Here is a 14738-nt window from a genome sequence, read left to right on the forward strand (position 1 = left end):
CAAGGCCATCGACAAAGATACAAGTTCAATTTCACTCGAACTATGACGGGATATTACCTCGATATCGGCTCGAAGTTAACATCCCAAAGTCTAAGGCCGTCACCAAAGGAAAGGGTCCGACATCACCTAAATCGACAAAAATATAACAAAGATTGCCACAGAATTGACAAAACAATCTTTTCATTACAACAAAATATTACCAACACCTATCTTTACAATGGGCTCAAAGACGCCCTTACAAAAAACCTGAAGCAAAAGTAAGTACAAACCAAAAAATTACACATCGTCCATAGTACTATACATATCTTCGTACCAAGAGTCAGAGGCAAGACGGTTCGCATCATCAGAGTTGATATCATCTCTATCAGGCGTAAGTGGGTCATATCCACATGCCTCGTAAGCTGCCCGAGCTTTGGCACGCATATCCTGAAGTTCAACTTCAGATTCCCTCCCGTTGGCATGAAAAGCCTTGTATATATCGAGTTGGGCCTCGGTGTGAACCCACAACTCATATAAATGATGGGGCACGATGGGATCGACCGAGGCACGATATATAGAAGGTTGCGAGTGTCAACGCGTGTCCTCCATTCTCAACGACGCCACTTGTCCGGTCAACGCGGATAACTCCGCCTCCAACTCCTTAACACGCCCCTCAAGCCCCGCTACCCTAAGCGTGGATGCCTCCTTCTCCTTGGTCAGCTCCGACTTACAGACACAAAGGGTATTTTCCAAGACCGCCGTTTCAGAAATAGCAGTTGCCAGCTTATCGTCATTAACACTCAACTCACCCTTAAGCCCATCAATCTCCGCCGCCTTCGTACCCAATTCGGTAGTCAAACTGGCCACATTTGTTTGCAAGTCGGTATTCTCGGCCATCACCCCTCTACTTAACTCGAGCTCATCTTTCTTCACCTTAAGGGATGCCTCAAGTTCGCTGTTGGGGGGCGACGACCTTCATAAGGTCCTCGTCTCGCTCCCTCAGCTCCTCGAACTTGCGCACCAATTGATCCTCCCTCTGTTTAAGCCCCTCGCGGAACAGTTGGAAATCGGGGTCCTGATTGTAGATGTCGGCCATCGCACGATGCTTAGTGTGATATTCTTGATATTTGGAAGACATCTTCCCGTCGATGGCCATCCTCTTCCTTTCCCAACGCTTGCGCTCGGTCTCTATGATAAGGGTCTGGCACAACAAGAAAGAAGTTAAAATAAAAAGACAAGTCGACAATAACAACGCAAACCCAACGACGAAAAGGAAAAGAAAGACATCTACCCACAAGGCCATGTCGACGATGTTCCGAGACAACTCCATGTCGTTCATCGCTCTAAGCGCCTCGCTCTCGGGGGCAGTACAAAAGGGGCTAAAACAGACGCCACCTGATCACAGTTCGACAACAAGTTGTAGTCCCCTAGGACAACTATATACCGATTAGAACCCTCCACTCTGACCTCCACATGAGTATGGCATTCTAAAAACTCACGAACATCCTCCGGGTCGACATCTGAACTCGAGCATTCGCCCTCGACGTGCAGGCCCCCTCCAGCGTTAGATGACGCGCCACCCTCAGCGGAGCGCACGGAGCCGCCTCTTGGGTAAACCCCTTCCATTTGGGGAGACCTCCCCGCCAAGATGGAGTCGGCCATAAATGTGAGCACAAGTGCCATCTGCGATACACCCACCCTACTTCTACCGGTGTCCACGACCACATCCTTCCCAAGCTCCACTCTTCTCCTTTTCCTCAATAACGACTCATCCCATTAGATGATTCATCCAAAAGGTGAGGGGTCGGTACAGAAGAGGCCTCTTCCCTCACGACCATATCCCGAGAAGAACCTTCCATTTGTATCAGCTGAGTACGACCCCCTCGGATGGATTCATTCAAAGTAAACTGCATTCCGGCAGCAACGACAACTTGTCAGAATGCAGGGACTGGGGGCCTCCACCTAGAAGCTCCTCGACCTGTCATCACGAAGAGTCGTATCAATAGACAACGGTATATAACCAATGAAGTGATATAGGGGAAGACATTTACCAGATGAAACTCTCGGCCCATATCGTTTCACGAAGGCAGGCCAATCTAAGGTCTCTACTGCATGGGGCAACAACCGGGCTACCCAATCCCTTATACCTGCAATAGGGTAGGGTGGATGCCTCATAGCTGCAAATGAGAAGAAAACAAACCCTATAATTAATGAAGAGGAAAAGAAAAAGTAAAATAAGTGGCGACACTTACGATTCTCGTTCCACCACTCCGGGAACCTAGCGGGATCAGACATAATGTGTTCGGTCTTGACAAAGAAGTACTTATGCCAAACTTGCGACTTGCTCGGTCGTCGGTCCCAACCACCAGCCCTTTTGTCCCACGGTGCCTCAAATGAACCATAGTGCCCCTATGAAAGTTGGGTGAGAACAAGTGCAAGAGGTGATGAATGGTAACCTCTCACCCCGCCAACTCCGCGTACTTTGTCAACAACAGAATTATTTTAAGAGTGTATGGGGAAAGTTGCGCCGGGCAAACTTGATAGAATCTACAGAACTCTTCCGCTAACGGAAGAAGGGGGAAAGAATGACCGATGGGAAAACTATCCCCCTCTTCCACCGTCATGTCCTCACCGCCATAGGGGAGCACCACGGACAACGGGGCGGCGTTAGAAACCCCCTCATGAGATCGATGTGTTCTAGGCATCTCTTCGATGGAAAAGGTGTTAAAATGGCAGAGAAGGTTGAGAATGAAGAATGGGAGAAGAGGAAGCAGAAAGTTGTTGGAACAAATGCGGGAGGGATGAGAAAGGATAACTAGAAATAAAATGGCCAAGGGTTTTTGAAAAAAACAAACCCTCAACCTATTTATAGGATTGGGTGGCGCCAGAATCGAAGCGGGAGGCTGCAGAGTGGCACCGAAATCGAAGCGACAAGCCCTCAACCCCTGTCTCGAAAATACGCATAATGATGAAGCACGTGAAAATGATGTCATTTCTCGGTAAGATACACTATTCGGTGTCTTGTTGAGCACGCTGACCTCCCGTTATTGGCTAGGCCGTAATGCTTCGTAAGACCAAATTTCTCCACAAGAGCGAGTGGTGTCCGCTTATCAAGGACGCACCAAGTTGCAACCTCGACAAGCGGAGGGACTAACTGTATGAGTCCAAATTTGGACGACCACGACCGATTGATGAATACGACAAATGACGAGACCTTGTAGCTCGATGTCCTGTGGAGGACGACAGATAAGTGATTAGAGATTGCATAACTTTTACAGTAGTGTAGGTCCAATAGGGGGCATTAGGAATATTCTTTCGAATATTCCCTACAATTTGTCTTTTAGGGTTTAGAAGGGGTTTGTCCCTTATATATAGCGGGAAAAACAACTTTGTAGGGGGCTCTCTCTTTTTTCTACTTTTCCAGCTAAAAACACTGACTGTAACACTTGTCTACATAAACGATTGGTATCGTTAATGTTCGATCATTCATCTTCACAAGATCAAGAAATATTATCCACTGTGTTCATCTTATATACCCTTTGTTCTAGAGATTATTATACTTAGCTAAGATTTACCCCTTCATTTTCTTTAATTGATTTATTCAAAAAGGTTCTAATATCAAAACAAACACTGATTACTTCTTTATAATAGCTCGGCTTCGAGCGTTTGAAATGAGTAAACAACTAATAGGAAGCAATTTCCCTTTTAATGCACTTTTACGCAATGCAAATCAGGATACCGAATACCAGATGATAAGAGCCAAAAAGAAAAAGAAGATGCACATTACCATAATCTCTGATTCTCCTTCTCATATTCTTTTCCGGCATTTTGTTTTGGTTCAAGAAAATTAATAGTACTAAGTAATAGATGGCAGGAGAATCTGTTAAAGAAAAGTGCAAGGTTAAGTTTAAAGCCTGCATTTAGACAACAGGATTAGCTTTATCCAAAGGCATTATCAGAAAAGAGTAAAATCCAAACAAATACGCATATTATTGCAGTCAAAATAACATGGGTTAGCCAATTTTTAGACTTATAATTCAAAAATAGCCAGCGTTTGCAAAGTCATTGAAACATAGCCATTACTTTGCTACAACACGGAAAGTTATTAGTGCACCTATGTATGAACTTCCAATATAATATACTGGAGATTGAAGCACATGTGTATGAACTTCTAGCATATTATGCCGGACCAAGTATGTTATACTGAAACTCCAGTATAATATACTGGAAGTCCAGTATATTATAGTGGAGTTCCAGTATGTTATATTGGAACTCCAGTATATTATGCTAGAATAGTTTCCGGATTTTGAATAATGTTTTCGTTCAAATTTATCTTTACATAAAAAGTAGCTAAATTTTGATTACTTTTAAAATTGTGATTATTTTTCAATTACTACTTATAAATCTGACTATTTTTTAATTTCGCACCATATTGCGGTCCTTTTACAGTTCCACAAGATGTTGCACCGCCAAGGTTTTGAGATCCGAGATTCAGCAGCTTTTTTCCCCCAACATGTGCATGTCGAACTGAGGGAAAAAAAGAAATTTATGTATATATGGCGTTTATACTGATATATAAATACATCTGATATGTTTTTCTTTAATCTGTTACCAAGTAAGTATAGTTAATCAATAAATATTCTTCCATCAATTTTATTACCTAAAAGCTAATAAAATTACTGTAAACATCTAATGTAATAAGTTTTATCGCTGAAATAAATTGTCTGGTTTTGGATCTACAAGTAGCGCTACTCCTCTTCCAGCAAAGCTGGGGTAAATACCCACTTGGCAGGGGTGTTCGTCGGTTGGTATGATACGGTATTTAGATATTTCGGTTTAGTATTTTCGGTATTCGGTTTCTTAAAATGCAATACCAATATCGTACCTAATTAAATTTGATATGGTTCGGTTTTTCTTCTTTCGGTTTCGGTTTATTCGGTTTGGTAACTTCGATTTATTCGGTTTGAATACTAACTAGTGCATACAACTATAGACTGTAACATTCTAAATTAAAGTACTCAAAAGTACAAAACTAAATATTTGTTGACAAAAATTTTGTTCAAAACTAGCAAATATCAACTTAGAGATAGAAAACTGTACATAAAAGAATAAATTTGATCATTAGAAATGTCTTGTTATTTCCTTAAAGTTAATTGATGAACTTAGAGAATAAAGGAAAGCAAAATTTAGATTTTTATATTTATGCTATAATTAATAATATGTGTATTGTATAATATAATATATATTTCGGTACAGTATTGGTATTTCGGTATTTCATTTTAAAATACCAAATACCATACCTTATACCAATATTTTTTAAAACTTAAACCAAATTCCATACCGAATACCAAAATATCGAATACCAAATACCAAAATTTTCGGTTTCGATACAGTAATTCGGCATTTACCAAATTATGCATAGCCCTACCACTTGGGGTCCTTTTAAAGCTATTTCATAAGCACCTTATGTATAAAAAGTAAAATAGCGTTCTTTAGCCAGAAGCTAATAAAACGTAAAAATTGCACGGGGCGTCCTATTTGATCGCCCCCATTTAATCTATACCAATTTTTTTTAAAAAGTTTTAATTTGTACCCACTTTTTAAACAATTTCAGCCCCCTTTCTCCTCCTCCTTCTTCTTCTTCTTCTTCTTCTTCTTCTTCTTCTTCTTCTTCTTCTTCTTCTTCTTCTTCTTCTTCTTCTTCTTCTTCTTCTTCTTCTTCTTCTTCCTTCTGCTACTGTTGGTGCTGCTATGAAACTTCAGTTCATGGGATGATTGCCATAAGTATGTTTATCAGATTATTTAAAAATAAATTATAAATAATTACGTAAGTTGGTAGACAATAATTTATGAATATTTCCACGTAATTCTGTTTTTTTCAAGTTTATTGTTTCCAAAATTTATGATTTAGATACTGTTGACAATCTGATTATTTTATAGTAGTAATACACTATGAAAGAATAAGGTGATTATTTATCTAGTATGTTAGAAAGTTTTTTAAAAACTTCAGCTTATATAGTGCTGAAAATTTTACAAATGAACTAAATAAGTTCAACATCTTCTGCTGAAATTTTTGAAAAAGTTTTATAACAAAACTAATGAATCCAGGACAAAAAAACTTCAGCTATTTTAGTGCTGAAGTTTTTACAAATGAACTAAATAACTTCAGCATCTTCTGCTGAAGTTTTTGAAAAAGCTTATCCAGGACAGAAAAACTTCAGCGTATTGTCTTTGCTACTTCAGGCCCGTCTACTAGAATGCTGAAATTTTGCGTGATTGTCTTTGCTACTTCAGCCCCGTATGCTGAAGTTACGCGAAAAAGTGGGTACGCTTGTAATTTTTTTTGCAAAGCGGGCACAAGTTAAAACGTGACCCAAAAAACGGGTAGTGATGCAAATCCCCCTAATAAAACAAGTAAGAAACTTGATAATAGCAAAATTGGCCCTTGAAAGTGTAATCCTTAAAAATCCAACATCATAAATCAGTAAGCAATTCCACTTCAAAGCTAAGAAAACATTACTGATTATACCACAAAACTGCTAATTAAGAAAGAAGCCCCTCTGTAATTAATTACCAATTCCGTATGACGATACTCTAGAAATGTCAGCTTATAGTATATCTTTTCAATTGTTTTGTTAATTCAGCAACTCAATAAAGAAGTAGAAGTGCAAAGAGCCTAGAGCCCTCATAAAGCAGACTCAAATGGACACAAACTATCGAGAATGTTTGCTAGTGGCTGTGTCTTGCCTTTGTCATTTAATCAAACCCCTGGCAACTTTTGATCCAAGAGGTACAATAGGCAAACTATGAAAGCCTAGCAGGTAAATCTTCCTTACCTGAAGCATAATAAGAAACAATGTAAAAATGCACCCCTTTCCCCCCTTTATATTCCTTCTCCTAATCTTTTTTCTTTTGTTCAAAAGAAAGTATAAGCGAGGAAATGTTATCTTTTGCCCAAGACCAAGATAACAGTTCATTCCCTCAATGAATATGGGACACTCAAGAGTTGAATGTCTACAGCGTGGGTGACATAAAAACGGAGGTCCAACAATGGCTAAACCAAAAATAGGGATGAGTCTTGCTCTAATACCATGCAAATTATAAAGAAGATGGATTTCAAGTCTAACTCAATCTCAAATTCCTCACGAGTTACAAATTTTAAAGCTTCTCATCTTCTTCTTCTTCTTCTTTACAAATTTAAAATTAGATTAATCTAATTAACAAAACATGAATAAACGCTAGATGCATAAACAAATTACAATAAGGAGCAATGCATGAAAGAACTCCAGTTCTGTACCTCTGAAGCACCAAGATGTTTTGTGCAAGAATATCAATAACCAATCCCCGTCTCAAAGTCCTACACCAGCATCCTTTAAAAATGCTTGTCTCCATGTTGTATGTTTCCTTTGACATAAAGGAGCCAAGAGAATTATGACATCCGAGCTGTTTACTACTATTTCAAAAGAATTATAGGAAGGTGCTCAATCAGAGGCAGAGCCAGAATTTAAAGGTTATGGGTTCGGAGTTCTAATCATTTTAAGTTACTGGGTTCTAAACCAATAATTAGTACATAATTAACAAATTTTATAACACAAATATAGGGTTTGGACTAAAGCTACTGGGTTCGGCCGAACCCGTAGCTGATAGGCTATATAGGAGGGTGCTCAAAGATGGAGAAACATAACAGATAGGAACTACAACTGATGTTTAACCGTCCTATATGATTGAATGTTAACAGTGATGTAACAAACTCTACCTAAATGCAACAAGCTAAATTTTCCATAGTCCATCCAAGCCTTCCTCAGACCTTGTATTACTTCATCTTCAAGGCAAAATCAAGCTTGATATAAGCTCAAGTACACGGGCAAAAGATTAAATCATAAGTGAAAAAGGGATGAGAAACAACTAGTTACGCGGAGGCAACGAAAGCTTATACAGGAATCTCTTACAAGACTTGGCCAACTTAACCAGCTCCTTTGCATTTTCAATCTTAGAGTGCTCAACTAAGCCATCAACAACTCTCTGCATGTTATCTCTATTAACAATTACTTGTGAATCAATAGCTTTCTTGCACAAACACAGTGCAAATTCAAACTTCTTCGTGTCACAAGCCAAAGGAATAAGCATATTAAACGTTGCATAGTCGGGAAGGCATCCATTTTGTAGCATCTTCTGTTACCACATTTTAGCCTCCTCCAAATTCCCCTCATCGATATACATCCTTATCATAGTATTGTAACTGAATTTGTCCGGTTTGAAACCCTTCTTAACGATCTCCTCGAAGAACTGAATCGCCTTTGAAACCTCATTAACTTTAGCCAAACTTCGTAATCTAATATTGTAACTGCAAAGATCAGGGATAATATTTCTGTTTTCCATCACAACCCACAAATTTTCAGCTTCAGAAATCCTTTGACTTTCATAAAGTGCGATTAACAAGGTATTACAAGTCACAGTATTCGGCTTAATCCCATTCTTTTCAATCTCATCCATCAAAAGCACAGCAGAATCGAAAGAACCAGCCTTACACAACGCCTTAATCGCAAGGTTATAAGACAGTAAATTAGGCTCAATCGACAATTTCGCGGGCAATTCACGAAACAACCCGCCAATTTCATCATATCTCTCTGACCTAACGCATGAATCCAAAAGGGCATTGAAGGAAAGGATAGTCCGTGGACAATTTAGTTGAGGCATTTCGTCGAACAGTTTACGTGCGTGATGATACATTTTCGCTTTCCCATAGAGAATAATAAGGCGGGAGGCAAGGCCTCGTTACGAATATCTGGGTACCGCTTTTGATGCTCGATAATTTCTTCGATGCCGGAGAAGTGGTAGGCTTTTGCAAGGCGGTGAACGGCGAGTTCATAATGGACCCGTCCTTCGCGTCGGAACTTAGGGTGCTGTGATGATTCTTTCAAGAAATTTACAATTGCTTGGGGTGTCTGATTGGTGGAATTTGAAGAGGTAATTGGGGTTTTAGTGGTTGCCGTGTGGTTGTTTACGGCGAGGATACCTCGCAGACGGCGGACAGTTGAAAAACTGGACATTTGATTTTGCTTATTTTGGCGCTGAGTAGCAATTTAAAAAATTAACTTCAATTTTTTATTTGTCTCTTTTTTTTTTGGTAGGAAAGATAAGCTTATCTATCTATATCTATATCTATATCTATCTATCTATATTATTATAAAAGCATGAATAAAAGGTTGGATTACAAAAATAACCTTTTAATATTAAGCATAATAACTCATAATAAAAGGACATAATCGAAATTCTAGACATTAGCCTTGTAATCCTATTAGTTTTAGGACATAATACTACACATTAAGAATCCTACATGATTATCTTTAGGAATCCTATTAGTATATTTATTTTTGGGAATATATATTAGCCTTGTAATCCTATTATTTTTAGGATATACTTCTTAAAAAATTCCTATTACTAATTCAATTTGAAAATATATTATATTGTCCAAAACCATTTAAAAATATGAGAGTCTATATTATTATAAAAGCAAGAATATAATATTGACAGACCAAAATAGCTCTAAAATATTAAACAAAAGAATTCATAGGGAAAAGACATAGCTGTAGTAACTTATTTTTTTAAACTACAATAACTTCTATGTTAATTTTTTTAATATTTAAGATTTTAAAATTAATACAATCTTGTCTATTAAATTCTTATTAAAATATGTAAGAAGGTTTAATAAAATTTATTTCATAAAAATCCTCCATATCGATAATATATTACCACTCTATAATATTCAATACCAAAAAAAAAATAAAAGTAATGCTAAACGGATTGCATAAAGCGTTAAAATTGAGAAAAAAATTCCACAATAATATATTATTATATTATATTTGAACTGCTTTCCTCAAATAATATTTTTTATTATTAATTTTTCGTGTAATATAGAAAAATATACTCAATTATTAAAGAACAACTAAGAAAATTTTTAAGAATATAAACGTGTGAGAAAAGAAAGAAAAAGGTTGGTAAGAGCCAATACCACTAATGATTTTGCAAACATAAAGATCTAAAAGTGGAATGTCATCGATCTTTTTACTCTTTAAAAAAAATTATGGTGGAAAAAATTATAATCACGGTTAAATATTCAAACATGAGATGAACTAATATTAAGAATCAAAATCAACAGAAAATAAATTATATTTTATGTTAAAATCAAATCTTTCAATTAATTATTTGCAAGAGAATCCAATTAAATTATTTTTTAAATTCATCATATGAGTAAAATTATTTTTCAAGTTAAAACAAATCTTAGGGTACATAAATTTATTCCATAAAAAGAGTGTTAGAATTTATTTTTTTTAAAAAATAGATCACAAAGTAAAAAAGATTAGGATAATATTAAAAAGGCCATATAAGTGTTTGAGGAGGCACAGTCAAAGCTAAATCCTGAACAAGAATAAACTTTCAAGACTATGTTATAAATAATCGACTCTGGTATAGCGGGATTATCCTTTCTGGATGCCTCCAACGGAATTGAAATAATATTCTTATGTCATGCATTACTTGTAATGTCATATCAAGAGGCATTATATTGTTAACAATAAGAACAAGTGGCGTACTAGCAACGATTTTAGTATGAGGACGTACAACTCAATTCAGATTTGATATGCCTCTTCAAATAACTGAAATAACCATCACAAATATATCAAATCAGAGCAATAGTGCTAAATTTATAAGGAAAGCAAAAGTGATAATATGGGATGAAGCGCTTTTGGCTAAGCGTCAAACAATCGAAACAATCGCCTAGAGTTTTAGAGATATATTGGATATCGATGAACCGTTTGGTGAAAAAGTAATAGTTTGGGAGGTGATTTCTGTCCCGTACGATTAGTAGTTCCAAAATTGACCAAAGCAGAAACTGTAAAAACTAGCTTGCCAAAATTATACTTATGACCTCAAATGAAAAATATTTAAATGACAAGAAATATAAAAGTAAGAACAAATGCAACATTCAGTGACTTCTTGATTCGTGTCAGAAACAAAGAAGAGCATCCAATAAAAGATGATTTGATTCTTCTAGAACACTTGGCTATAACCTCAATGGTAATAGTAGTGCATTTAATAAGGAAAATATAGATTTTCATCATTAGATTAGAACACAAATTGTGCAAATTACATGATAGAATTTAAAGAGCTATCTTAACTAGCAGAAATAAATATTTTGATTAACTAAATAAAAGCTTGATTGCTAAGTTTTATGGTAAAAATAAAATATTTTTCAGTTTTGACTCATCAGAAGATGATGCCAACAATAACTACTAAGAAGAATAGTTAAATATTTTAATACCAAATGGCATTCTACCATATATGTTTGTTCTCAAATTCATTATTTATTATGTATGTTAGTGTCACCATATATATAATAGACTAAGTTAAAATTAATCTTCCATTGCATATAGGTTGATTTTGAAGAAAAATATGTCTGTCATGCTACTGAAAACTTAGTTCCGTTGAATAGTTTATGTAATAGTACACATATGGTATATAGAAGTTTTGACAATAACGTCATACATGCAGAACTTATGATACTGGTCAATATGCTTCTAAGTATAAATTTATCTCCGAATTCAATTTTCGTATTACGAAACTAAAGAATATCCTTTTAAATTTGTGTGAAAATAAGTTTCCGTTTGTTTATATTTTGTAGTTATAATAAATAAATCACAAGGACAAACATCCTAAATATTGAACTATATTTACCACAATATATTTTCTTACACGAATAACTATATGTTGCGCTTTCAAGAGAGATATCAATATCAACAACAAGAGTTCTGGTTATGGCAGAGTAATCAAAGCATGAAGGAAATATATACAAAACAAACACCGTCTATAAAGAAGTATTCGGTAAGATATCATTGCATTAAATACCTTTAAATTACAATACATAATTATCTAGTTACCATGACTAAAATTGATCATTTATGTAAGTTCTTATGATATCCTTTCATTTTGAATTCACGTATTATGGTAATATAATAATATTTTTTGCCATTTAGATGATTGTTATAGTATGGTATATAAAATTTCTCTCATTAATTAAATTTATTATTCCTTCATATAAATAAATATTTAAATCATCATGTGTCATTATTAACGTGCAACACACGTTTATAAATACTAATATTAATTATAAAGATGCATTCGTACAAAGAGGTTGATGTTGAGGATGCACCAAAAGTACTAATACTACAAATACTACTAGTAGAACTATTACTAACATCTATTGTGGAGTGTTGATCCAAAGGATCATTACAAAAGGGGGAATTTTCTACTATAGTAACTCCATGTGCAGCGCCATGTTGCAGAGGATGAATGTCCGTTGCCAACAAGTCCGCAGGATGTGAATCAAAAGGTGGTATTTGATTGTCAAGCCTGATAGATTTTCATACTTGAACGGGTCGTACTTTCCGGAGACTTGTAGCGCCAGATTGATTTGCTCTTAATTGTTCGATAACAAAAATGGGTGGTGAGACAAAAATAGTTGGTATTCCTGAGTACACCATCGTACAACCTTGCTTGGCTAACCTATCTGCTACCCCGTTTTGATCTATGTACACATGTATGAGATGCAAATCATGGAGCTGGTGAAGCAGGTGCCTGCAATCATAGATGATATTAGTGTAGATGAGATTTTCATTTCTTAAAACTATGATTGCCTATGAGGCGTCAATGTTTACTTCAAGTGGAACCAAATTAAACTTAATTGATAAATGCAATCCATGGAAAGTGCATGTGATTCTACTTCCATGCTATTTTTTGTAGTGATATTACCAGCAAACCCCGTAATCTAAGTTTCCTGAGCATCCTGAATGAGCCCCCCTATGCCGGAATTTCCAGATTGATGAGAGACTGCTCTATCAGTATTTAATTTGTAATAATTTGGTTTTGGAGAAATCCATTTGACAGCAATTTGTACTTTAGGAGTTTTAGCAATAGACTGTCGCACAATAAGGAAATTCTATAGCTTGATTAATTATATAATGCGCAGGGATATTGTTTTTTCTATGTTCAAAAGAGTTTGTATTTTGTGTAGTCCAGATATTCGATAAACTAAAAGAGAGGAATGTGTGTGGATGAAGGTTGTGGGACATATTGAAAAGTAGATGAAGCCACAAAGATGGAGTGAGAAATTGATTCAACATATTAGTTGTAGCTTGTAGACCTAGATTTTTTCAGTAATTTTGTAACTTAGGACATGTCAAAAAGATGTGGTTGAGTGTTTCATTAGGGTCATGACAGTATTAATAGTGCCTCTGTTAGCAAACCTATGTGGTCGAGATAATGGCGAGAAAGTAGACAGTTATGGCTAAGGAGCTATATGAAAGACCTAATTTTTTAGGTTATTGGTAGCTTCCAAATCCATTTGTATTGAGGTTGATGTGCATTAATTGAAGGCGCGATTAAGGAGAGAAGTATACATGGATTGTACGGAGAATAAACCATTATTTGTCAAGGCCCAGAATGTACTAGCAATGTTCTTTTTGTATATATGGAAGTGCTGATTTTGCATAAGAGCTTTGATACATTGAGGTATTTCGAAAGGAAATTTTTGTCAATCCCAACTCGATTGAGTTCTATATGAAGAGATTGTGAGGTTGATGTTTTCTTCTGGCAATGGCCCATAGATGGTAGAGCGCATGGTAGTTGCAGCTCCAACCCAAGCCTCGGTCCAGAATTTTATATGTTGGTCATTGCCTATGTGCCATTGTAAGCCTAATGGGCAGTGTAACCAGCCCTAGAGAATGTTCTTCCATGTGTGTGAATGAGTTTTAGCGGAAGAAGGTGTAAAACCATATTTGTGAAGTAGTGTTGTTGCCCAAAGTGCGGTTGGTTTATGGAATAGCCGTTTTATTTGTCTCGATCTTCAACAATCGAGGAAAAGATTTAGATAGTCCCTTAAATATGCTTATAGGAGTATTTTTGTCTTTTATCTATCCCACAAAATATAAAATATCCCTTATTTTTATAAAAGTGGACAAATATGGTATAACCCTTAACAGAGTTTATAAAACTAACGGAAAAAGCTTCATATAGAGTTACAAATAAAGTAGTTAATAATTATGTTAGTGTCCTATAGCTCACTTTTCTGCTTCATTCTCTCGCTCTCCTACCCATCGACCTTCTTTGTCCTGAATTCATACCATTGAACTCCACCCCTTTTCTCCCAAAATCCCTAAAAATTCAACTCGGCCCTCTCTAATTTAAAAACTATAAGCTCTAGAATGCTGGGATAAAAAATAATATATCTCGCCCAGGAATAATATCCAAAGCAAATAATAATAATACAAGAGAGTAATAATGACACCAAATATTTTAGCGGGGTAAAATACAATATTCGAGCGGAGTAATATTACCACTAAAATATTACAACTCAGTAGTGTCAAGAGAGTACTACAACTTTAAAAGAAATAACACTCTTTATTTAAAACACCTCACTACAATATTACTACCACTCACTAGTTATCTCACAGACAACAATTTGTGGATTACTCTCACTGCTTTCTGCTTCTCTCGTTTTATGGATGTACATCAAAAGAGAAATGGAGCCTGCTATTTATAGAAGATCAGCAAATTACCGTCGGTCAAAACATGTATTTGTGACTTTTGCAATTTGGCAACTTTTTCTAGCCGCCCAACTTGGGAAATTTTTCGAGCCACCCTATTTGACTTCTGCAACTTTTTCATCTTTTTTCTTTGTTTCATCTTTTTTATGGGTCCTACAA

The 14738-nt window shown here is 36.0% G+C and overlaps 1 pseudogene; it reads right to left on the minus strand.

The window, feature by feature from the left end:
* Positions 1-7640: 7640 nt before the first annotated feature.
* Positions 7641-9068, minus strand: LOC107821644 (uncharacterized; annotated as a pseudogene).
* Positions 9069-14738: the final 5670 nt, after the last annotated feature.

Source organism: Nicotiana tabacum, chromosome 8, assembly GCF_000715075.1.
Source record: "Nicotiana tabacum cultivar K326 chromosome 8, ASM71507v2, whole genome shotgun sequence".
Classification (NCBI taxonomy): domain Eukaryota; kingdom Viridiplantae; phylum Streptophyta; class Magnoliopsida; order Solanales; family Solanaceae; genus Nicotiana; species Nicotiana tabacum.